This window comes from Phalacrocorax aristotelis, chromosome 7 (assembly GCF_949628215.1).
Source record: "Phalacrocorax aristotelis chromosome 7, bGulAri2.1, whole genome shotgun sequence".
NCBI classification, from domain to species: domain Eukaryota; kingdom Metazoa; phylum Chordata; class Aves; order Suliformes; family Phalacrocoracidae; genus Phalacrocorax; species Phalacrocorax aristotelis.
Genome location: NC_134282.1, coordinates 2371897 through 2397567, shown reverse-complemented (window position 1 = coordinate 2397567; position 25671 = coordinate 2371897). Strand labels below are relative to the sequence as shown.

The 25671-nt window shown below is 53.2% G+C and overlaps 1 protein-coding gene and 1 long non-coding RNA gene across 5 annotated transcripts in view; both read right to left on the bottom strand.

The window, feature by feature from the left end:
- TBL1XR1 (TBL1X/Y related 1) overlaps positions 1-2693 on the bottom strand; it is a 115657-nt gene extending 112964 nt beyond the window's left edge. For 2 of the 4 annotated variants that reach the window (XM_075098447.1, XM_075098446.1), the window contains exon 1: positions 2137-2379. The gene's annotated coding sequence lies outside the window, so the exon portion shown is untranslated. Of the gene's footprint in view, positions 1-2136 lie in introns of all 4 variants that reach the window. The other 2 variants (XM_075098443.1, XM_075098444.1) reach the window with 2 other exon arrangements.
- A 20896-nt stretch (positions 2694-23589) lies between these two features.
- Positions 23590-24449, bottom strand: LOC142059483 (uncharacterized). The gene is made up of 2 exons (XR_012661376.1): positions 24313-24449; positions 23590-23839 (listed from the first exon to the last, which is right to left on the bottom strand). It is a non-coding gene; the product is annotated as an uncharacterized LOC142059483 (long non-coding RNA).
- Positions 24450-25671: the final 1222 nt, after the last annotated feature.

The window sequence follows — 25671 nt, the reverse complement described above, 5'->3', positions numbered from 1 at the left end:
AGCCTTAAAAAAAAAGAAAAAGCCCAAAAAGCCAAGCCCCAACAGCTTTCATACATTTAAATTACATTTCCTTCCCCTTTCCTCGTGGGGTGAGAGCTGAGCATTTTCCAGGTGTTCTCAATAACAGTTTGGGAGCCATGCCACCGAGCTCCCAAGGCACGGTACCACATGAACCCTGGTCTCACGGAGGCAAACCCACCTTCCGCTGAGAAAAACTTATGGCAGCGACAGCTCGGGTGATCTTAGGTAAGTAACGCGCTACCTTGTGTTCCATTAGATCTTAGGCAAAAGCAAAGAGAAAAAAAAAAAATCACTACAAGAAACCACAGAAAGTTTGCTACGATCATTTACACCTGCACCCTAAGCACCACCACCACAACAGCGCGGCCCTTCTTTTTCTGTAGTTAAGAGGAAAAAAGTCTTCACACGCTCATCCACGAGCACGTACCCACTCACTTAAATTCAAGAGAGTTGGCAGGATCGGTCCTCAAGGGTTAACCTGCGTTAGTCCAAGGGAAGGCCCCAAATTCAAGGACGAGCCTCAAGCGTAAGAGCCTTCAGGAGCAAGACAAGGGCCTAAAACCTCCCAGCGCGCCCGAAAGCTGGGGCACGGCTCAAAACCCAAACGTCGTGTTTGCAAATGGTGCCCTCTCTCTCAGAGGGGCACAAACCAGAGCCCCGGTGAGCGCCCAAAGGCCAGAGCCCGCAGCGCCGAAGGACCTCGCTCATCGGGCTCAGCGTCCTCAGACATTTGTTTTAGCACCACACGACAGGAAAGAGAATCAAGACAAGCCCAGAACATTTCCCCCCCCCCCGCCTCACGCCACAAAGACTTTGTTCTCCTGATCGTGCCTCTCCGCTTGAATAATAAAGAAGTGATACGTTTTGTGATTCCCCCACCCCACCCCCAATAAATCAGGAGGAATTTGATTTACACAGACAGGAAAAACGAGGAAGTCGAGCACACTGGAGAGTAGTAAAAACTTCACCAGCAAACTTCACTTTCCTACACGGCGACCTGCAAACCAAACTTTCCTCCAGACTCACGTGTCATCTGCAGCAACAAGCCTCTGCCATAAAGCACATACAAAGTTTGCTCTTCAGGGGATAAAGCAAAAGACGAGCAAGGGGAGACTTTTATTCTCTCAAGCTGCCTAAAAAGGAAATTGGGTGATGAAAGATTAAATTCACCTGGAACAACACGGTAAATTTAACCCTTTCGGGGAAAGATGGGGTGTACAACAATAATAACAAGCCACATGTCGTCCTATTGCAAGACCTATATGGAGGAAACGTATACGTTGCATCAACCGTGCAAGCCTGTCTAGAAGATGCAATGCACAATTTGCACGGGGGGGTGTTCGGACCAGGATGGGAGAACCGTTGTAAAATGCAAAATAAAAACCAAAAACAAGCAAAAAAATAAAATAAAAGAGCTTATTTTATCCACACACCCCCCTCCCCGAAGCGGGCCCGCTCCCTGCCACCGCGGGGTATTTCACGTTCCACCCGGGACTTTTTGCAGGAAAAGTGATCGATAACTTGGGTGCTTCGTCCTGGGTGTCCCCCCCACCCCCACCCCCGGAAAAGGGGGGCGGCCGCCCCTCCCCCGCTCGCCGGAGTTCGCCCCCGGCCCTGCCCCCCCCCCCGCGCCTTCCCCTCCCCCCCCCATAAGTAAATACGCGGGGAGGGGGAGGGGAGGGCGATTTTCCACACAAATCGGGCTAAAAATAGGCCGCTCGCCATGGCTCCCGTGTGCCACCCGCTGCCGCCCCCCCCCCCCAAATAAACCCTTTTTTAAAGAAAAAAAAATTAAAAAATTTAAGCCGGGTGGGGGGAGGGGAGGCCAGCGGCGCGGAGGGGGGAGGGGAAAGGGGGTGCTGTTTGCTTAAAAACAGAAAAAAAACCCACACACACACCCCCAAGGCAGACCCACGGGAGCCCCCCCACACCCCCCACACCCGATAATTAATAAAAAAAAAAGGAGGGGGTGGCCGCCCATCCCCCGCCCGCCTCCAACCGCCACAGAGACAAACAGGGCCCCCCCACACACACACACCCCCAAACACCCCCCTCACACCCCCGGGGGTCCCCCCCCGGGTCCCCCCCCGGCCCCTTCCCGCCCCCGGTCCTTACCTTGCGGGCGGCGGCGGCGGAGCGGCGGCTCCCCCTTCCCCGGGAACGGAGCACACGGAATTCACCCTTGTTTGCCTCTCCTCCCGGTGTTGGGGGGGGGGGGGCTGTTGTTTTTGGGGGTTGTTGGGTTTTTTTTATACAGCCATATATATATACACACACATCTGCCTGTGCGCGCGCGTGTGTGTGTGTACACACGTATATGTGTCGGTAATATATATATTTTTTTTTTTTTTTTCAGGTGTCCACAGCAAGGAGAGGGGAAAAAAAAAAACCGGGGGGAAGGAAAAAAAAAAAAATACACCACACACACACACAGGAGGAGGAAGAAAAAAAAAATAACCAGCGCGTAGTGCTGTGATATTCAATTATATCCCGAGCCAGGGGGAGGGGGAGGGTGGGGAGGGGGGGGGTTGAGAGATTAAGTCCCGAGGAAGGAGGGGTAAAAAAAAAAAAAAAAAAAAAAAAAAGTAATATCAGTGTGTGTGTGATTTAGATTGAGGAGGAATTGAGGCAGAATGTAAAAGCTGTTACTAAGGGAAGGAGCCAAGCGGCTCGGAGCAGCCAGCGGCCCGCAGACACTCGGCGCGGGAGCGGGTGGCCAGCCGCACGGAAATGGGCGCCGCCGAGCGCCGCCGCGGGAAGGGAGGGAAGGGAGAGGGGAAGGAGCCGGGAGGCGAGGCCAGGCGAGGAGGAGCGGGGCCGGCCCGCCGCGGCCGACCGGTGCAGCAAAGCCGGGGTCGGCGGCCCGGGGGGTGCCCCCTCCCCCCCGCCCCCCACCCGGCTCCTCGCGTCCCCCTCGCCCCGCACGCCCCCGCCTTCTCGCCGGGCGGGCGCGGCGGCGGCAGCGGCGGAGGAGGAGGCGGCGGCGGCCTGCCTGTGAGGGGAGGCGGCGGCGGGGAGGCCGCTGAGGGGCCGGAGGGGAGGCCGAAGAACGGGAGGCTGCCCCGGGGCGTGAGGGGAGGGTGAAGAAGAGGAGGCCAGGCCGGGGCCTGAGGGGAGGATGAAGAAGGGGAGGCCGAAGAAGAGGAGGCCAGGCTGGGGCCATAGGGGAGGATGAAGAAGGGGAGGCCGCCCTGGGGCCATAGGGGAGGATGAGGAAGGGGAGGCCGCCCTGGGGCCATAGGGGAGGATGAGGAAGAGGAGGATGAAGATGGGGAGGCTGGCCCAGGGTGCTGGCACCCTGAGGGAACCAGGGTGCGGAGGACCAGGGAAAGGGCCATCGGGTGCGGCGTGTGGCATGAAACGGTCCTGGAAGTTTGGTTTTTGTGGGGTGGTTTTTGTTTGTTTGTTTGTTTTTTGCTGTGGTGTTGGTTTTTTTTTTAGGAAAAACATTAATTGTTGCAGAATTTAACACGGTGGTTTTCTTCTTTTTCTGTAGCATGCAGCGGGGCCCAGCGGCGTTGGGGATCCAGGCCCATGCGGGGTTCGGCACAGCTTCGCTCTTATACCTGGTTCCGTTACTGTGTCCGCCCCATAATTTTATTTAACAAAAATAATCCTCCACGGCAACAATATTGCGCCCTGCCTGGGTGCCGTGCATTATTTACAATCAAAATGCTACTTACCGCTTATATCGCGGGTTTGTATATTTTTTTTTAAAGCCAGCTTTGTTAGTCGAAACCACATCCATCGCTAGGCAGTCCTTTCCATCTTAACATGTTTTTGCAATAGCGTTTCGCCCTCTTGGGCGTTACTGCAGCGCTCTCGGGTCCGGCCATCGGCACTTGCGCAGAGTCCCGACGAGCACAAACCACGCGCGGATCTGACGGCGACATCGGGGGTCATTCCTGCTGGTGCCGAAGGCCCTCCGCGGCCGCAAGCCTGGTGCTGCCCGGGCGGCACCTCCGCATCACCGCGCCTCCGCGGAGCTTGCTTTTACTGCGGCTGGCAAAACGGGAAAGTAGAGAGATGGGCCACAAATGTAACTCTCGTATTTTTCTTTTTTGTGAACAGAGCTGAGCGTTGCTGAAGAATTACCCTAGTCCGAAGGCGGCACTTCTGGGGTTAAAGGTGGATTTTACTTTCGGGCTAAGGACTGGGACATACCATAGGCAGATTTCACCTCCCTGAGCTTCATCTCAGGAGCAGATGGGGCTCCGCAAAGCCTCGAGGAAAGCGGGCGGGTGGGCCTCTGGGTGTAGGATCACCTCACAGCACTCATTTTTTTCAGGGTGAGGCCCATGTGCTTTTCCTTCTTTTACGAATAATTAAAATACTTGGAGAAAACAGTTTGGGTTTTTTCATTTCATTTAATTCTGAGAAAGCCCTGGGCCTTCAGTCCATTTGCTTGAACAGACCTGAGTTATACGAGGAAAGCAAAGTCCCCGTAGAGAGCCGGGGAGTGTATTTGTGACTGCAAACCACTTGGATGTTCAAACATTTATTTCTGTAACGATTTTGATGGCCTAAGTGGGCAACCTTTGCTTCTCAGTAATGGTGCGTGGGCTGTTTGCTTTAGGTATGTAAAGAAGGAATGGTTTTTGAAGACCATATCCAGTCCAGTTCCAAAATTTGACCACTTTGCTGAAAGGCGGGACATTTAAAAGGGGGGGAAAAAGGTGGCAAGGGACTCGTTAACACCTTCCTACGTCCTAATCTTAGATCTGTCCATGCTTCCGAAGTTTAACCTCTTGATACTCCAAATGATTTATTTCCCAGGTAAAAGAAGATAAGCAGGAACAGTGGGTGGAGGAGGGGTGACCGGGAGTGTGCACGAAGCCTAAGGCAGGAGGAAAGAAGATAAGGGACCCCTTGCAGGGGTCTGGGGGACACCAGAAGGGTATGGGAGGAGCTGCGAGAAGCCCATGAAGGAGGGGCGGGAGGTGTCACGTTCAGAAAGATCGTGTGAGAAACGGAGGAGGGAAAAAAAACCCTCAAGTGTGCGATGTTTGGCCCACAGGAGCTACGAACACTGTCGTCCCATCCATCCACTCAGCGGTAGCAGCAGCAGCGTGCTGAACTGAAGTCATCTGGCTGAAGGTGTCCGTGGTCTAGTGTTCTCCAAACGTTCAGTCGCCGCTCTGGGGTGCCAGGCTCTCATTTTTAACGCGGTGATGTACTCGGCTGGGTGATTACCCGAGTGTACGTTCTGCTCTGCAGAACCTACAAAGTGCATTCTGGCAGATTTACGCTTTAATAATTTCACCCCGTCCGTTTCATCCTGGTTTCCCTTTCTTGACGAAGGCGAACGCCTCACAGGGCTGCACAAAGGCCTTCCCTTCCGTGAGGAGCTTTAGGCTTTGTAGTTCTGTCGCCCAGAGACGCAGCTGGGCTCAGAGTTACCGGGACCGCTTCCAGAGCATTCAGGAAGGAGGTTCTGGCTGTCGGAGGTTTCCAAGAACGGATGTTGGGTAACACGGGGCAGTTGAGCAGGTTGTGGTTTATGGCGGGTTGTTCAGCGAGCGAGCCGGGCTTAGGGAGTTGGCTTTGCCTTGAGCCGGTAGAGGCACTTTTAAACAATAACCATTGTTACGTTTCCTTTCCCAAAGTCTTCTAGTAGCGAGAAAGCCGGGGGCAAAACCCTAACTTTCTGGATGTAGAACTGGACCGGACCTGAGGTCTTGGTTCATTCACGTGTTTGGATGAAAGCGTGTCTTCAAAGTGCTTCAGGAACACGGCTGCTCACGTCCCGTGGCTCCGGCCCCCCATCTACCAGAAAGTCTTCTCATGGCCGTATTTGTAAGACGCATCCTTAAAATAGTTGAAATGACTTGTAACAGCGAGAGCTCACCCTACCAAGCGCGTATAAGCAAATATTTGCAATAACTGGACCGGTGTTTGCACAGCACCAAGCACACTGCCCAGACTCCGTAAATAATAATACCTGGCACTCACAGAGCGGTTTCCATTTTCAAAGCGCTTTAGTCGCAACCCCTGACACCTGTATGGCCTTTTACATCTTTACAAGAATTAATTAATCCTCACAGCGTCCACACAGAGATAGGTATGCGCTGCAATAGGAACAATAACAACAATTAATAATTCATGCGTTCTACTCAAAAATCTTCAGGGATTAAAATGCATCTGTAATGTTTTTTTTATTAACATTTTCCAGCAAATAATAAAAGCCACGGTATCGTGTTAAATCTGTACAATATCTATCCATAAATCTCTTGCAGACTGGGGCGAGACTGAAGGCCCAGGGAGGTGTCGGTACATCAGTCGGAATTAGATGACTGACTTCAGACAAGCAAGTTCAAGCCCAGTCCCCCGCGCAATCTAGGTGCCGGAACGAAACTTGCCACACGTGGCAATAAATACCAGCGAACCAGGAGGGTTCTTTGTTCAGTTTTAGCTCTCCTTTATGCGAAGGCTCCCCCAGTTAACGGCGTGCGTTGCGGGACCCCGTCCTCCGCAAACACAGCAGCAGGGAAATGCAAGCGCTTGCTGGGTGAGAAACAGCAGTGACTCAGCACCACGTTGTGCAACAGGGAGAGCAGGGACAAGTCTGGCCAACGCAGGGCAAACCCTTTCCCTCGTAAAAATTACCATACTGCCTTTGATATGCAGGCAAGCCCCAGTTAAACTTGATATTTAAATAAGCGGGCCTTAAACCCTCTTGACTTCAATAGAAGGACGGGCAGGCTCCCGCCGGGGGAGCGCCCTGGCTCCGGGCTTGCCGGGGCAGAGGAGGGACCGGTGCTGGGGTCGGGCACCTCACACAGATCCCCCGGTTCCCCACAAAGGTGCTTTTTTTGGTTTGCATCCCAAAGTGGATTAACGTAAACCGTGAAGGCACTTTAGTCCTAATAATGCTGCCACGCCAGAAAAAACGAGGAAAGAGAGAGGTACACCCACACCCTAGCAACTTCCCCGTGCCTTCCCTGCGTCTGCGAGCTCCGAATCGGGAGCACTGAACAGCAAAGGCAAGTGGCTTTCCTACTCTAAGGCTTATTTTTCCCTTTGTGAGGAAAAATGTCAACTAATGTGAGGAAGATGTCAACTTAAAAAAAAAAAAAAAAGCTTTAAATTATTTGTCTTTGTATCGAGAAAGGAAATGGAAGTTTGCCAGTTTGAAGGGACAGGCTTTATTCTTTTTGCAGCTCCTGCCAACGACCGTTTGCAGGAGAGGACGTGCTGGGAAAGGGACTTGTTTCTGAGTAGGGAGCGTCTGCCCCTACCTCGGCATACAAATCGATCAGTCATTGATCGGTGGTAAAACACATCTAACATGTTGGCGATGAACATGCCTGTAGCGCTACTTTTTTCTTTTTATCAGTTGCTTTAAAGTGTACGTGCCCAGATACGTTGTAGAACTCCATAAAGCAGAGAGGATTCGATCCCAAAACAATCGTCTCATTGATAGGCTTACCCAGATCGATCTCGGAAGCTTCTGCTTCCCAGAACAAACAGCGGGAGTGGAGGAACAGCGTGACCAGGTGAATAGTCCCTCATTCACAGACAGTTGATGAACTGTCTGATCTGAAGCCATGAAGTGGCTCTTTCAGAAGTTTCAGCCCCCCAAAAATAAACCTAGCCCACAGGTGACAAAGTGCTGCTGCTGCTGCGGGGTTGAGATACCTGCCGAAGCGAGGCATTGGCCTTGTCTCGTTGCTGTGGACCTCCTCCCTAGAGGCCCAGCGTACCCTAAAGGCTCTAAGAGGAAGGCAAGTGTGCGTGTGAACGTGCCACACCAAGGAGAGCTTCCAAATCCGTGCCAGAGGAACGGATTTTTAAAGGAAAAGTGAGAGAAACAGAGGGGGAGAGGTGCCAGATGCTTCAGCCCCCTTCAACCGCGGGCTCCTGCACCGTGTCTTCCCACAGGGGAACGGCAGCTCCTGCCAGGGCACATTTTCCCTCTTTTATTTATTTTTTTGAGAGGAAAACCAACAGGTTTTGTTGCTGCTGTCCCAGGGGCTCCCTGGCCGCGGAGGGCTGCCGTGGTGGGCAGAGGATGCCGCCACCCCCTTGGGCTCCCAAGGCAGTTCCTGGCACAAGAGGAAGGGCAAAATGAAAGCGGGCCAGCCTCCCCTTCTTCTTCATCCTCCCCTCCAGCCCCAGAGGCAGCCTCCCCATCTTCATCCCTTCAAGCCCCAGCCTGGCCTCTTCTTCGGCCTCCCCTTCTTCATCCTCCCCTATGGCCCCAGCCTGGCCTCCTCTTCTTCATCCTCCTCTTCCTCCTCCTCCCCTCAGGCCCCAGCCTGGCCTCCTCTTCTTCATCCTCCTCTTCTTCCTCCTCCCCTCAGGCCCCAGACTGGCCTCCTTTTCTTCATCCTCCTCTTCTTTCTCCTCCCCTCAGGCCCCATACTGGCCTCCTCTTCTTGACCCTCCCCTTCCTCCTCCCCTCTGGCCTGAGGCCAGCCTCCCCTTCTTCATCCTCTCCTCCAGCCCCGGGGTGATCTCCTCTTCTTCATCCCCTCAGGCCCAGGGCAACCTCCTCTTCTTCATCCTCCCCTTCCTACCCAGAACCCGGCCCCGGGAGGATTTGCAGATGTTTCACACAGTTGTGGGGAAGAGAGGAAGGCGCGAAGACGCTGCCACGGCCCCGGCCGCGGCGAGCACCACGTAGCTGGTCGCGGACGGACCCCGGCGGGTTTAGCTGTCGCAGGTGCAGCGCTGGAGTTTCAGAGTGAACCGGGGGGGTTTCCTTGAGAGGCGATGCGCTGCCGGCGGATGCCGTGACCGCGGGCGGGCTGTTAGGAAACAACCTCTCCGCGCGCACGCCCAGCAATGCAAGACCAGGCTGCCGCCGAGCTCCTGCGGGAATTAGTTAAGACACGGCGAGCTGAGTTAGAGACATGGGAACAAATCTATTTTTTTTGCTTTAATCGCTCTGTACAGATTGTTTTAGCTTTGTTGTTTTTTTTTTTTTTTCCTTTGCAGTTGGATATGTAAATACCCACATTTCTTAAAGAGGAAAAAAAAAAAAGTTACTTCTCAAACAGAAATACCGAAGAGGGCCCTGTTCGCTCCACGGTTATGGCAAAGCTCCCTTCGCAGCAGGGTTGTAACTCAGATGTTACATCCTTCAATGGCCGAGCGAATCCAGACTTGTTTTATTTTAACAAGGTTACGAAAAAGGGCGTGTAGCAGCTGCTATCGCGTGCCTCTGAAGTTTCAAGCAAGACGTATCTGGCTCTCGTCGGAGATCAAAACGGATTATCTCACAGGGCCAGGATGTGGTTGCAAAAAATTCAGTGTTTTAAGTGTCATCGTGATTCATAATGTAATCTGCGTTAGTCGGTATAATTACTGCAGAGTAAATAAAGGTACAAAAGGTATAATATTTATTGCGTATTTACCTTTATCTCTGTCACATACTATTTTGATATTTCCTGGCAGCCCAGGAATCCAGCCAACCCGACGAGGATTCCCTTTCCTCGCCTGTACTTAAAGCCAGGCTTTTCCTTCGTTCTATCTACGTCGTTCTGGTTCTTCGGGAGAGCGGGGGACGGCGCCGCGGCTCTTTGCTCCCTCGCCAGCGCCCTGAGACGCCTCGCGTGGCCTTCGGGAGGCTGTTTGTTATCAGGGCGGGAGCTCCCACCTCCGAAAGGAGAGGACTAACGATGACGATATTACTGTTAACACGTAATTATCTCACAAGAAAATTGGGAGGGTGAATTAGTGTTTATCAAGTATTTTAAAGACGCTAATATTGTTTATGTGAGGGCTACACTTTACGCCCCGAAGGCAGCGATTGTTGATCCTAACGTTGATTCTAATGAGGTTTTGCTAACGACAGCATCAAAAAGGTTTAGGAAAGAAAAAAAATATCAATAAGTACATTCAAAAGCCCCTGGTTTTTCTTCTTGTTGTGCTCTCAGCTGCTTTCCTGCAGATAGATACGCTATAGCCACAACTACACGACGCTAAGTGTTGTTTTCTGGCATATTAAACGTAAAATGAACGAAGCACAGTGCCAAAGCACGCCCCGCAGTATGGTTTTAGACAACTTGCTCCAGCGATCAAAGCCCTTGAAGGTCTTGCAGTTGTTGGGCTTTTGCCTCCCCCCGGCCCCGCTAGGCTAGGATTTCATCCTGGGTCTCCAGCCTCATCTTTCACTGCGCGTCACTGAGCTGCTTAACACTGGATTAAAGCACACCCTGGGTTTGTTTTATACCGTCCCTGAGCTGCGAAAGGGGGTTTGCGGGCGCTGCTCAGGAGCCGAACGCAGCGCAGGTCCAGCCAGAAGGATGACTTTGCTGGAGCCTCCCGTACTTCCCCCTTTTCAGCCAATTATCTACATTTTGTTGAACATCCATTTCTTTCATTTTTATTCTTGAGGACTTCAGGTAACGTATCAAACTTCCCCGAGCCGGCTGTAATCTTCACCCCCTCCGATGCGCGCCGCGACAGCGTTAACTGTGAACGGCTGCAGTAGATTAGGCAGCGTTATTTCCACAAAACGTTTCCAACAGGAGACCAAATTTTACGAGCTGTGCGAGCACCCCGTGTCACATTTCCAGCAGGTACATAAAACACTTCGGGGTATGTACAGAGAGACATTGGCCGGGGTGGACCAGTGCATTAGAAATAGCTCTCAGTCTTTCCTGGTGCTAGATGTGTGCCAGAACATGAGACCAAAAGACACGCACACAAAAAGAAGAGGGAAAAAAAAAAAAAAAAGAAAATAACAAAACCCAAAGCACATGGTGGAAGAATGAACTGAGAATTATTTCCTCAGCTGAGGCAGTATTTCCTATGACACGGCTTTTTGTGAGTCAGCCTTTTTGTGCCACAGAACTTAAAATAGCAAAAAAGAGATAACAGTAGGCTTGTTGGAAATAGAAATTTTCAAAGGATACAATAAAAAAAAAAAAAGGAGCAACTTCTGGACGAAGAGAGCGGTGATGAGCATGGCGGTGATGTGCTGGTAATAGATTACTGTAAGAATATATCAAATAATCCTAGAAAAAAGCGCGACATTTCTCCGAGATCGTAAAACATGGGAAATCCCAGCCATGCGGGAAGCCCAGCGCGGGGAGCTCGGCAGCTCCCCGTCCTGCCGGCAGCGCTGCGGGCAGCGAGCGTGGCACCCCGACTCCTCTCCTCCTCCCTCGCCGATAAGCCGGAGCGGGTTCATCCCAACCCCAGCACCTCCTTTAATTTGGCTTATGCTGCTGAGGAGCCCTGAGCCGGCGGAGGGGAACCTCAGGCAAAATTCCACCCTGATTTCACATAGTTCAGGACCGGGCTTAATAAATAGACATAGAGGAGGAGAGAGAATCTTCCTAGAGGCGCACTGAAGCAGGGGATGGGCTAGCAATTATGCAGACTAGCTGGCCACATCCCAGCCTTCGGTGGTTCTCCAAGGGCCGCGCCTGCCAGAAATGAGTTTGAAGCCTGGATGAAACGCGTCTCCCACCGAACCCTTCGGCCTCCCCGTTTGCTTACGTGATGCGCAGCGCACCCAGGCAAGAGGGTTCCCACCGAGAGCCCGGACCAGGCGCCCGCCGGTAGTTCTGCGCCATCAACTAGAAGCAGTTACGTGCAGAAGGGGCAGAGCCCCAGCGTGGCCTGTATAAAGGTTAAGGTCATTATTAAAATGGAGCTGAAAACGAAAAGGGAACCCCAGGCACCCCGGCTTTCGGCAGGGCTGGGATCGTCTCTTCCAGCCTCATATTTCATCCGCTTGCTCAGAGTCCGTACGGATAATTCTCCCCCCGTTCCCCTGCATTTAGGATCGAAATCTAACATTTGCTAACTTCACTGGACACGGGGCATTTTGCAAAGGAGCGGCCCCACGCAGATACCTGGCATTTGTCTTTTACTTTTCATTTCTTCCTACCAACTGCAAGGCACTGGGCAGAGGCAGCTGCACCAGATGCGTAACGTAAGCAAACAAAGCCCAGGCGCGGATGCTGCCCGGCCTTACGCAGCCGGTTATTTTTAAAGCTAAGGGCAAAACCTCCGTCTCCGGAGCCTCGTTGAGGGGAGGCTCGCTCCGGCCAGCCTGCGCCTCGGCATTCGAACCCGGGCGTTTGTGTGAGCGCTTTCTCTCCCTCCGTTGCTCAGGAATTTTTATTTTAAAAAGCCTACGAGAACATCAGAAAAAACCAAACCACCCCAAACTTCATTTCCCACATCCTGTCATTAAGCAGCTGTACTCCGAACAATGAATGATGACAAACTAAAGCAACAGTTTTAACTGAAGCAGGATTACACTTGGCATCGATATTTGTTATGTGGCTTGCTGGACAGCAAGACAGATGCCGACTTCTGCTACCCCTTCCCGCTGCCGGCTCTGTCCCGTTAACACATAAAGGCACGGCCGGAGGGAGCACCGCAGCCGGAGGGAGCACCGCGGCCGAAGCAGCTGCAGGATGAGACCCCAGAAAATCAAATGACATCTGGGCCGGCAAAGCCTGGGGGTCTGCAGCCCTGGACGGGACCCTTGGTTCCTCTGGGCTGGATCTCACCTCTGGCACCAACCCGGCGCTACCTGATGCTTCGGCTGAAAGGAAAAGACACGCACGAGGCTTCTGGCCCAGGGCGCTCTCGTGTACATACGGGGAGAGAGCCGGCCTGGCCTGGCGGGGATCGCCCCACCGGAGGGTTTTAACCAAAATCCTGCTCCGTGGCATTGCGCTATTCTCTACCGAGCAAGGTGAAAACGTAACCAGCCCACGCCTGATTAATTATCACACAGTACCCGCAGAGGTTTAGGTAATATCACGCTTTGCTCGTGCATCCTCTAAAGCCTTGCTGGTAACGACGATACATTGCTGTTAACAGTAATGCCATTTAAAAACGGAAGGGACAACAATATTCGCCGAGGACGCTGCCAGCTTTACACAAATCGATGCGAATGTATAATCGCGTTACTCTGCGCCAACGGGGTACGTGTAAAACCGAGAGGCTCAAACGGCTGCACCGTCTCGGCAGACGGCTCCGAGCTAGGTAGGGACGGCCGAACCCACGCAGTGAGCGCCATGCCCGTCGAGGGGCCGAGCGGGTCAGGGCACGGGCCGGACCCCGCTCACACCTCCTCCTCCTCCTCCTCCTCCTCCTCCTCCTCCCCGGGCTCAGCCCCAGGCTCGCCCGCCAGCACCGTCGCCGGCAACCCAGCTCAGGGCTGGGGGAGCCACTCCGCACATACAAAGCAACATTTAGCGATGCCGGCTTGGAAACGTTCTCGGTTCCTTCTGGACCGTCTTTCCGTGCGAACACAAGACCCATTCAGCCCGGGACGCGTCCGCGGGCAATCGGGAGTCAATGGGATCATTCATGTTCTGAAAACCCTGCGGGCACTCGAGTTGTTCCTTTGGCAGCGGCCCGGGCTGACACCGCTGCCCGCTTCCAGCCCCGGTCGTTTCAGCATCTGTGCGTATTCCACCTCCCGTGAGGTCCGCAGGACTTCTGTAAACATAAATAATGGCAACATTAAGGCCCCGTTTCAAGTCCAAGATCGCAAATGGTATTTCTATTCACGATTGAGCACCTATTTATTCATCAAATGCATTAGAAAATCCATTAAAGAGGAAATTAAGGACCTAGTGACCTGCGCCATCATTCAAACCCGGCGTTTCAGATACAGGCATCAAATAGACTTCGGCGCTCGCATCTCGTCTCGTCCCGTGGCTGACTCGAGGTGGGACGCGGCGCGGTGGCACAGCCTCATCCACCCCTCACGCCAGTAACTGGCTGGCCGAAAGCACGGCCACGGGGCCGAGCGCTGCCGCCTTGCGGGCAGGAGGGGCGGCAGGGGCCGCCGGCTGCTCGCTCGCAGCCGCTCGGCTGGGAACGGGGGCCAGCCGCCACGGAAGGGACGGCATGCTCCGCCGCGGCACGTGCGTGGGCACGCCCTCCTAGACAACACGTATGCTCGGAAAGCGGGAGCGAACGGCAGCAGATCTGCCTCGTAGCTCTGTCCGTCCCGCAGGCGGGGCAGGGACAGCGGGTTACCCTCCGGCTCTACAGGGAGGCACGACTCGAGGGCGAGATGATGCCAGCAAGCGGCACTTCGAGGTTTAAGCAGCAGCTTACCCTCGGCCTTCAACAGCAGCCACGAGTCGGCGCGTCCCCAGCTCCTTCGCGTTCTGCCATCACAACGCTACGGCCAGGGCAGGTTTTCTGATAGGACTTTCCATCCCAAATCTCTCTCAAACAGCCGACAGCAGCCAGGCTTCCCCATCTTACAATTTGCAGCGAGCTCCATAAATTGTTTGAGTGCCAGCGTTGTTGTATATATATATAAATCTATACGTGAACTGTGTCTTTGTGCCGCTCCGTTTCATTAAACAAGCTGAACAATTCAGTGGCTGTTTTGATGCCTCCAGGCACTTGGGTCACCTTTGATTTTTACTCATCTCAGAGTTCATGCTTGCAATGAAAGGCTTTTCTCCCTGGGAGGACAACAAGGTAAAGCAAACCATGAAGTCTCCCCCGGTGCAATGTTTCCCAGCAGCGAGGGCCGGCGCAGGGAAGGGCCAGGGCTGGGGCTCCCCTTGCGTTGCACCCTCCCTTTGCCAGCGCCCGCACCACGCCAGCGTCCAGCCCCCAAACCTCCACCTTTAGCTCGCTGCGAGGGCAGAAGCCAGGCCACAATTTAGCCCCCCCGACACCGCCACATCCCTCATTCCCCTTCCAGAAGAATAACGCAGCAAAGTCCTTTTCTTCGTCTACGCAGCGGCAGCGGCGTTTGCTTCCTCCACACCCCAGCAAGGGGGATTTTGCAGCTTTTCAATGAACTGAAAAGATCTCGACCAGGAGCTCAGTTCAGCAGTTAAGAGCTTGTCAGACACCAAATCCCCTTCGCTTTCAACAGGGCCCGCCGTAGGTTTGCAAGCGACTAACATAGAGCTGCGAAAGATTTAAAGCTTTCTAATAAATACTGTGTCCCCCCCTTTGCTGCACACAGACACACACAAACTGCATTATTCTAATTCCCTGCTAAGCTTTCTAACTCCTTCTTACATCATACGACATAATCAGCCATTTGGCCCCGAGTCAGTATTTCCATGAAGCGGAGTCAGTATAAAAAGCTTTCAAGGCACTGGGATTGTTTTTGCTTCTGTAACGCTTTAAAAATGCTATATCTTGGGACCGAAGAATATTCAGTGAAAACACAGCGTTTCTGGACGCGTTTCAGTTCTCGCGTCAGAAATGCTGGCGTTGAGAATAAAATTGTTCCCATATTTGAGCTTGGTACCAAAACATCAACATTAAGTTTTTGTTTGTGAAGTTTATAAAAACAAATGACTGTAGACTCGAATGCATTAATCAGGGAGAAATGGAAACAGCTCGATAGGACAGTCTAGCACCCTTTGTGCTGCATAAAGCAACCATAGGTCGCTCTTTACCAGTGGCCATCCCAGACGAAAGCAATCAAGATGGTTCGCATGTGTATTTAAAGCTCAAAGCAGCGCCGGTGCGTGGCCATATACTGACCATACGGTGACCTACCGGCACGGGCCGTGTGCGTCGGCAGCTCGGCTGTCGCTCTCTATGGCACGCTCCAGGTGTCCACCTGCTCTGGGGGTGCCTGCTCAAGCAGGGCGTTGGATGGGATGATCCCCAGAGGCCCCTTCCAGCCCAGCCCGAGCCCCTCGGGATGCGACCAGCCTGGCACCGAAACGCCAGGGTGGAGCCCGAGGGTGAAGGAGTCCCTTCAGGGGATCTTTGAGGACCCCTTTAGGGACCCCCTTCCAGCTGGTCCCAGGGACGAGCTCCGACTTCTCGGCAGCCACGTCCCACACGGGTGTGACACCGAACGCGGCGCGGGGCCGGGGCCGGCGCGGGGCCCGTCCCGTTTGACCGCTGGGAAATGTATTTCTCACCCCTGCGTGCTGCACGTTATTACTCGCCGCTGCCCGGGTTTATTTTGCTTTCCGAGGGGAGGAGCGGTGGAGACACTGTCGGACCAGCGACGAGGAAAGCAGCACACAGGCATTTCGGCGTATTTATGTCCATCCTCAGCCATCCTTTTTCTCATTTTAGAAGCCATCATGAAGCGAGAGAGCAATTTTCACATTGGTTACGAAGATTACACGACACCAGTTGTAACCACTGACAGGTTTAAATGTCATCTGAGAAAAGGAATGGCGAGAAAGGCTGTGTTTTGAATTTTAATGGGGAGCAGGAGCTGGTCAGATATCGCTGGTTTGGGGCACGCTTAGGGAAGGACCAGAAGCTCTCTCTGCTCTGAAGCGAGGCGCGTAGCCAGCAGGAACAATGTTTTACGGAAAAATTGTGGTTTTGTAGCAGAAATCTTTAGAGACAGGCCTGCTGTCCTATGGAAAATAGTAATTTATTTTTTTTCCTAACCAAAAAAGCTTCCCTTTCCCCTGACGGGGAGAGCTCCCAAGCCCAGCCTCATCCCCGATGAGGCACCATTTGAAAGGGCATCGCGGGGCGACGCGGGACGTATGGCCCGGCCAGCAAAACCCCCCGGCAAGAAACTCCCCTTGGGGACATTTCTCAATCAGAACTTTAAGCTCTGAACTGAAAGCTTTTTGCCCCAAAATCTTCAAGTCTCAACAGTTTATAGTAAAAAGTCTACATTCTTTGGGTAAAATTTTTTTTTAAGTCCAGTAGAAAGGGTGGCTAATCATTTCCCTTTCTTCTCAGGGTAGGGGTGAGCCACGTGTCACCTCAAAAACCACAAATAATAGCCCCCCGTTATCATCTAAGACAACCTGTAAACTTTTTTGCTGGTTATTAGTATACGATAAATTTTATCTGCCTCTTACCATCTTGGTACTAAGGGGGAAGTTGAAGAGTTTTCTAAGAAGTTCTTAAACTGCCAGTGAAAACTAGCATTAGAGATAAACTACGGTATCTGAAAATCAGAAAATAGCTTCTCTCCAGCTGCCTTATCGAGGATCAGCACAGAGCTGCGAGCTGCACTTATTGTGCAGCGGCTGGAGAAAAAGTTGGGGGAAAACACTGGGAAGCACGAGGCGTGTTTCCACCTGAGGAAGGGGGAAAAAAATCCCTAATCTATATCAGAATTCCTCCAGATTACCAGAAAATCAGAAAAGATTGAAAAGTTATATATTTTCCTTATTAGAAATGGCTACGGGAGCCCACAGGAGAGCACTTAGCTCCTTCCAGGGGAAGAGCAGGGGCCGGCCGTGGTCCCCCCGCCCTCGGCGGCTCAGCACCGTCGAGCGCAGCCCAGCGACCTGCGTTTTCCCTGATAATTTCTACCCGTATATCCACGTAAGAGCAAATCCGAGCGGAGGCCGAGTCCTCCGCCCGACGCCGCTGGCTTTGCACGCGCGGATAAGCCACGACTCGCGTCCGCCCTCCGGCTCCCCGCGCCCGCAGCGCTTGCCCGGGGGGCGGCGATGCTTTCCAGCTGCCGTGGCCCCTGTCCAGCTGGCAGAGCTTTCCTCAACCTCAGTCTGGCTGCTGGCCCGCTGCTTCCCTGGCCCTCAGCATCGTCTTCAATATTCACAGTCCTCTTACCCTCCTCTTGAAGGTTTCCCAGTGTTCCTAGGGCTTTTTCCCAAGCTTAGCTGCACGCTTTTGAGCCCCTCTCCACCACCCGCCCAGGCAAGCACTGCACCCCCAAACTCAACACCCAATGCACTAGGAAACGGCTGAAATCGCAGGGCACGCTGCTCAGATTTGAAAGGATACGACCCCCCTGGGCTTGCCGTCAGCTTCCCAGCCTGTGCGGCTGGAGATCCGTCCTGCCCCGCGCGTTTTGCTGCTTTTCGTGGCTGCGCCTCATCACCGTGGCCATCTCCGACCAAAACCTGCGAAAAAGCCACCCAAAAAATAGCCACGCGCGTGGGGAACCCATCCCCTCTGGGGAACACCCGGGAGCCCACGGCGCACAGCGCGGGCTGCAGCATCCCTCCCGAGCAGGGACCCAGTGCGCCCGACGGGTCCGGGGGTGGCACCACCACCCCCCAAATGGGGAGGCGGCTCACGCCAGGGGACGGGGACCGGCCATCGATGCCTCGGATGCTCCTTCCCGAGCTTGGGCAGGGGGACACGCACGTCATTTACGAGCCGCCGTCTGCAGACGTACACACTGAGGCTATAATTTTTCTGTAACGAAGAAATAGAGTCCCCTGAATGTAAACCTTAACATTTTTTTTCTTTTTGGGGGGGGGGGGGGCAATGAATTTTGGGGGGAAGTTTCCAGGGCTGCGACGGCCCCGTCCAGTTACACCGTCGGCCCAGCGGAGCCGGTTTATCCATACGCGCGGTGCGGGAGGGCTGGCGGGGGTCGGCTCTGCTGCGCGGCCTCAGTTCTCATCCGAGGATGAAAACAGCCAGACGCCAGCCAGCTCACCGGGAGGGGAGAGCCAGGACTGAGCCCGGCGGTGAGAAGCAGCGACCCTTGCGCTCGCCCCACGCTTAATCCCGAAACACAACAATTTAGAATTGAAATTTCCGATTCAACAGCTTTGACTAGCAGATGTCAACCCTACTAACAGTAATAACACTGATTTTTGTGTGTGTGTTTGTTTTTAAACCAGGCCTGCTTTTTTGCCTTTCAGTATTTTTCTGTGAATTCTCCCTGCTAAGCTACTGAGAACAAGCTTGGGAAGGATAATTATTGGACTCTAAGAATAAACCCTGATTCAGCACTAACCAGGCACAAGATACGCGGGGAGACAACGAAACCAAGGGATCTCACGGGCCCGTAAAAGCCATTTCCAGACTTGGCAGTGCAGATGAAAACAAAAGGTTCGAGCACCACATTTAAGAGCAGCCTGAACCCAGGTCTACCCAGAGTTTAGGAGCGAGGCTGAACTAAAGCGGCGAAGGAGCGCCAACGTGCATCGCCAGCGGCGCAGAGGGAGGCGATGGCTCCGACCCAGCCGCCCTTTCTTCTCCAGCTGGGTCAAACGCAGGCAGCTTTCAGCACGGGTTTAAAGCAAGGCTTTAAAGCCAGGCTCAGTCTGAAGGCAGAGCAAGATGCCACAAGAGTTGTCTTGCAGCAGCGTGACGTTCAGCACGAGGGTGGAAGGTGTAGCCAAGGACCGCGGCAAGGGCTTTTCGGAAAATGCCCGTGAGAGAGAAGCTGGATTTACTTTGGTGGAGTTAGTTTGGAGCTACAGTAGGATAAATGAGACTAAGACCTAGTTTAGTTGTTAAAGCAAATGTATCTGACATTGACTTCAATAGACTAATTCTAGATTTATATTACATTGAGCCGAGAGCCGGTGAATTCGCAGCATGGTGATAATTATGGAGAGCAATATAGAAAAACAAATCGCCGTATTAAGATAAACAAATAGATCCTGGAGAAGTGCCATGTTTTTAAACTGGGGCAGAGTGACTTGGGCTGGTCGGTGCCTATGAGATCATCTGCTTGTCCAGGCGTTTGTTTTCTGTACCTTAATCATGTTGAGAAGCTCAAGCAGAAGGAAGAAAAAGCAATTATCTTTCTCTTAATAGAACAGTGCACTTAAATAGTTTCATTATTTAAATAATAATAATAAAAAAATGCCAGACCAAATAAAAGCCACAGCAAAATCAAGAGAAAGGCAGATTTGATCCACCATTAACTTTCTCAGCCCTTCAGGGAGCACTTTCTTCTGCGTTGCAGACCTCTCTCCCTTCACGCCTCCCTCCTCCGGTCTCCCTAGTCCACACAAAGCGAGAAGTTAAAGGTAAACATCTGCTTCTGCTTGCTAACCTTTCTTCTTTTCCTTAGGAGGCTCTTACTGCCGACAGCAGCACGGCACATATTTCACTCGAAAGATCAAGCGAGGATAAAGGGAGCGGTTTCCTGCTCCTAAAAGCAGCCCGTGCCAGCACGGTAATGCTGTTTAAGCACGGCTCTTCGTCATCGCCAGCATGAATGAAAAGCCAAGGCAGCCCTGGGACGCAGCGAGCGAGATCTCTTATAAATCAGGACAGCGAGCTGACCTCCGGCTCCAACATCGCCAAGCCATCATTTTTGGCCTGTTTGTCATCGCTCGGTCCCCCGGGCAGCACCTCTGCGAGCCACGGCACAGGGAAGGTGTGGGGGAAGAAGGAATTGCCCCGAGAAGGTGTTCTTGCCCCGCACGCATCGCTGCGGCGCCTCCCCAGCCCGGCTGCATCCCCCGCGCCCACTGCGGCCCCTCGCCGGGCGCTGCTCGCAGGCCCCCGCTCGCCTGGTTCCTCAACGCCAAATGACATTTCTTTTAGGCTGTTTCAGAGGAGCAGAAAGAAAAGATGCAATTTTATGCTTTCCAAACGCCCTCAAGTCATACACTTTCCATCTGTGTCTTTCGTCCCCAGCAGCGGAGCACAGCAACAAGTGCCCCGGCTCCCTGCGACCTCCTCTCTGCCCGTCAGCTCGTGCAGACCCTGCGCCTCCATCCCTTCGCCCTCCTGGCATGGCTGGGGCGTCTGCCCGCCGCCTCCAGCTGACCCGGCACACCCCTCGCCCTCCGAAACGTTGGGAGGGATGAGATCATCCAGAGCAGCTTGTAAGACAAACATCCTGACAGCTCTCGCTAACATTTTCCACGGGTTTCTCGTGCTCCATTAGCTCTTGCTAGACCGTATCGCAAAGCGGTCGCCATAATTAATGGCTTGTGTACTTTTGCACACACGGGTTCTTATAATCCCTCTGCTCCTCTCTAAACAGAGTCAAGATCACCGGCCCAAGGCAGCGAACGCGCTCGGTAAATCCATAGTCTTGGCAATCACTTGTAACCTGTTCTTCGGACAGGCCCTCCGTTCCTCCCAACTATATGTATTTCTTTAAAAAACCCAAATGTGGCCGCCTCCCTTGTAAGGCATAAACAGAAGGCACGCGCTGAATTCGTAACTCAGCTAAAATCCTTCACCTCGAACATCTGCCCACAAGGCTCGGGGACCAAGGAAAGCAGACCCACATTTTCTTGCCTGGATCTGACCTTTAGCTAGAGCTGTCACGAGAGAGAAGCAGTGGAAGCGAGAGCAGAGGGGCTTCCCTGCGCAGGCAGGGCTGGGAAGGGAAAGAGAAAAATGCAAGCGGTGAGTCTTTCCTAGCAGAAGCTCCTTGCTGCGAGGTCTGACGGAGAGGGAACTCTCCCAAGAGGAGCGGCGGAAACCCTTTCACACCAGTGACCCCGGCACAGAGGAGAGAAGGCCCTCGCCACGGCTCGGGCAGGGCGGCTTCTCCTCCAGCACTGACCTCGGGAGAGCTCAAGTCAAAGCCTCGCTTCATTTGGAGCCGCGGGGAGTTTCCGTGCCAAGCCCAACAGATCCACGGTTTCACGTGCAATCACGGAGCAGTCCAGGCTGGGACGAGACACCCTGCGGTCCAGCCCCGCCGGAGCCCAGCCGTTCACATCGCTGCTTCAGCCCAAGGCCACAAGCGCGGCTTCCCAAAGCATCCCTCCGGAGCGCTGCGCCCACGCAGGGCAACCCGAGGGGCCGAGCCTGTCCTTCACGGGCAACCTCTGGCCGGCCTCCACGGGGATCAGGAGGGAGGGTTGCTCTGGCCAGACCCGATATGCAAACTACTGAAGTCAGCTCGGCCAGCACTATCGGGAGGTCTCCAGCTCCGTCCTGGCCGCTAGCCGTGCCATGCAGAGCCACGCGCTTGCTCCTTCTGCATCCCAAAACCAGCAGCGCCCCGTCCCCGCGGAGACACCCCCCGCCCTGCAGCAAGGCACGCTGCGGCCACGTCCTTCTCATAAACAGGACTTGAATTTCAACACTTTCAGAGATCCCCGAGACACCTTCTTCCAAAGATCACCAACAGTGGTGCCACCAGACCCTTCCCCTCCCACAGGCGGGGACCAGCACCTCTCCCTGCCCCACAGCAGCACCCGACCACAGCCCCAGCATCTGCACAGGCTTTTGCTCCTGGTCGTAATGAAAGGGTCATCGCGGTGGGATGTCAACGAGCACATAAACGCTGCCGGCAGAGCCGTTACCGCTGGCGCCGCAGCTCAGGCAGGCATCGCTGATATTTACGGTGGAGTGTGGTGGTGGGTTTAAGCAGTATTTGGGTTTAGGAGCCCTTACATTATTTTGAAATACGCACGCTGTTGGTGGGTGCTTAAAGCTCTGCTACGCTGCGGCATAAACTTAGTATTAACTTTAGCTCCGTAAAAGGCAATTGAAAATGGTGTCCTCGAAATCATTACGCCGCGCGAAATTCAGCAATAGGGGAAAAGACAGCCTGGAGGGAAATAAGAGAAAATTTACTTCAGGCAGCTGAAAGACCCAGCGGGACTCGCTCAGCCCAGGCTCAGGGATGCGAAGGATGTTGGGGGCAGCACGGCGGGGCACGGAGGGCTCTGGCAGAGGGACCCCCCTAGCCACCCCTGCAGGCACCGGAGCCCCACACCGTTGCTGCACCTTCCTTAGTCCCAGCTGGTAGAAACCCCGCGAGCCCCAGGGGACAAATTTCCACCTGTGAAGTATCATTTGCTCTAATTTTAGCCCTATTTGTGTAACCTCCGTGACGGGGGTAAGATGCAACATTCCCAGAGAGACTGTGCTGAGGCCAGAGCCTGCACCCGCACATCCCAGCCGCCGCACGGCAAGCTTCGCCTGCCAGCAAGACATACAGATGGCAAAAGTGGGTGGGCCTGCTTTTATATATATATACATATATTTATAAAATATAAAAAAAGCCCAGTTCAGCTGCCACCCCAAAAATATTTCCCCTGCTGACTCTGCGTGTCCCGGCCTCTCCGAGAGCTGCGGAGGACCCGAATGACCGGCCCTGCTCCATAGGCACAAAGGATTCAAAGTCTATTTGAAGTCAGAAATAAGTGGGGTTTATTGAACTGAGATAAATGCCTGGATCTCATCCGTGTGGAAAGGAAATTCTCAGAATTCACCCGAGAGTTGACTCAGAGCTGCCCTTTCAACCTCATATCCTGACATCACAACCTGTCTATGTTAAAAAAAATAATGAAAATTTTTCAAAAAATCTCAAATCTCTGTTGGGGCTTCAGCAAGTACCAAAGCTGAGCCCAAAGAAAGAGGGGAAAAAAAAAAAACCCAAAACCCTTGAACAGCTCCATGGGAACAACTGCTGGTGTGTGCTCTCCTTTTTCTCTGGCTTAGCAGAGCGAAAGCCTGCAGCTGGAGCAGAAGCGAGGACCCGTCCCTACCTGGGTCCCTCCGGGACCACACGTCACAGGCATTACCCGGGCGATGACAGAGGAGGCAGCTGCTCCCGCTCCGCCGAAGCCCGCGCCAAGCTGCAGGGATGGCTCCGCCGCCCCAGCAGCACCCCCGGCCCCCCCCGCCCGCCCCCCAGCTGTCAGGGTGCAGCCCAGGGGCGATGCCAGCAGGACGGGGGGGGGGCTCCCACCACCGCGGGGAGGGTCTGCCTTGCAAGTCCCCGCCAGCTTTTGGAGGAAAGCACCGAGCAATCGGCGGATTTTCTTGTTCTCTACGGGCGTTTGCAGGAAGGGAGGCCTGACTTGGTGTGGCTCAGGTTCGTTTTCATGTGGATAAAGTTGTGCTGGCAACACAGCTGCCCTTTATTTAATGCAGATTGTGTGTTGTCCCCACTCCCAGTCTGAGCGGAGCAAGCATTACCTCACCGACTGGATATAATTTCTCAGCTCCCCGACTTCAATAAAAATTCTAACACCTGCAAACTTTTTAAACAAATCATGTATATTAGAGCAGAAACCCCCCCAACACGTCCTCCTGAACTAGCAGCCCTGCGTCCTGAAACCAAATCCTCCAGAAGACATCTGGTCGATGCCGGTGTCGTTATTACAAGGCTCCCCCGCGGCGCCGGTGGCGGAGAGCCCACGGACCTGCTCCACAAAGGCCGCTCTGTAACCGGGGCTCCCTCTGCCACACCGAGCTCCCTGGGAACCCCAGGGATTGCTTTCAAGAGTGCCTTAAAAAAAATAAATAAATAAAATAAATTCTCTGTAAATGTAAAATGAAACAACGGAAGGCAAAGGACGAAGCCTCAGTTTGCTTCCGCGATACCGAAGCGGTGTTAGAGGCTGAAGCGCGCCGCGGAGGCTTTTATCACAGGCCTCTGCATGCGGGTACCCGGACGAGGGTCCCGGCTGCAGAGACCGTGGGGCTGGGGAGAGGGAGGGGTCTCCATTCCTGGGTACAATCCTCTGAAAAGCTGCTTTTCCTCCCCACCCCAGCAATAAAATGCAAAATAAAAGCGTCTACTCGAGCTCTTGAGTGGCTGCTAACGAGGAGCTGAGCTCTGGGTGGGTTGAAAGCAGCATGTTCTCACCAGACCCAGGCCCAGAATTGCTAAATTCAGGGCTGTGCACAGATTTGCTAGAGCAGGTTCCAAGAAAAGGCTCATTAATCTAAAATCCCCCTTGTTTTCTTTCCCCCGCAGACCTTCAGAGCACAATTCTCTTCCCGATGATAACGTGAAAAAAGACGAGACGCTGCAGAACTTCCCAAAGCCCTGCACAGCGGAAAGGCCCACGTGCAAACCTCCTGAGCAACCTTTGTTCTGGTGACATTTCCAGCCCAGTCACTAGGTCAAAAAGAGCGCAGACGAGTTTAATTAAACACCCAGACTGGCTGCTGTTGCTTTATTATCACCTGAACCTCCCCACTGCTTCGCAAGCCAGACCCGAGGCACATAATCCTGACAGCGAATGAACAAGTTTATCTTGGTTGATTGACCCAGACTTTGGAGCCATAGGAAAAAAGTCCAAGGGCTTGAGGTTCAGCGGAGCTGGGTGCCAAGTATCGCTCCGCAACGACACCCCGGAGCTCAGCAGGAGCGGTTCGGCTTTGCGTACCCAAGGTCCCGTCACCAGCAGCCCGCTCGAACCGCGCAAACGCTGCAATTAGTATCAGAGATAAACCAGACCCATTAGTAGATGGAAGGGGAACTCAATCTGTTTTACAAATGGAAATGAAGTAGCAGCCTCAATTATAGGATTTTTAAAAACATGCAATTTAGCAAAATGTTGATTTCCTTTTCGTTTACTTCGTTCTTTGTCTTTTAGATACTTCAGCTCAAGTAGCAGGCAGTATATTAACCGACCAGATTTTGGCAATGTATTTAATAATCAAGCTCAAATAAGTGCTCTTAGGAAATAATTTTATTTACAGTTCAGCTGGGGAAGAATATTAAAGCCTGAGTATTTGGGTAAAATTATTATCCTACAGTAATATATTTTGAAGGCGTTTGGGCTGTAGATGACTAGTAGCAGTGAGTCAGAGCACAGATTCAGGCCTTTCAGAAAACTCATCATTTATTTGGGACATAGAGCGGGATTTGCCCTCCAGCGTCACCCGTCCAGGGCGGGCAGTCTCGGTGCCCCCCTGACCCCTGCTGTCCCCCGAGCCCCAGCAGGACGCTCTGGGGGCTCCTGGCAAGCACCACAACCGCTCCTCAGCCACCGCGCCCCCTCCTCCATACGGTGGCTTTACGTGCGGGTGTATCTTACCGTTCCGCAGCAAGGCTGGCGTTTGGGAACAGTGCAGGAAGGTATTTTAGCATGTACGTGCTTGTATAATAACTTTTTTTTTTTTTAATTGGTCCAGCCCACGTTACTGCTTAAATATTTGAAGGTGCTCAGCATTAAACATATTTTGCCATGCTTTCCCCATGGCACCTTTCCCGCTCCAAACTGTTTGGAATCCGAACAGAGACTAAGCATTAACTAATTAAATTTCTCAAAACAAAGGTTAATTAGTGTGTTTATTTTGGATTATGTATATATTGAATTATTAAACACT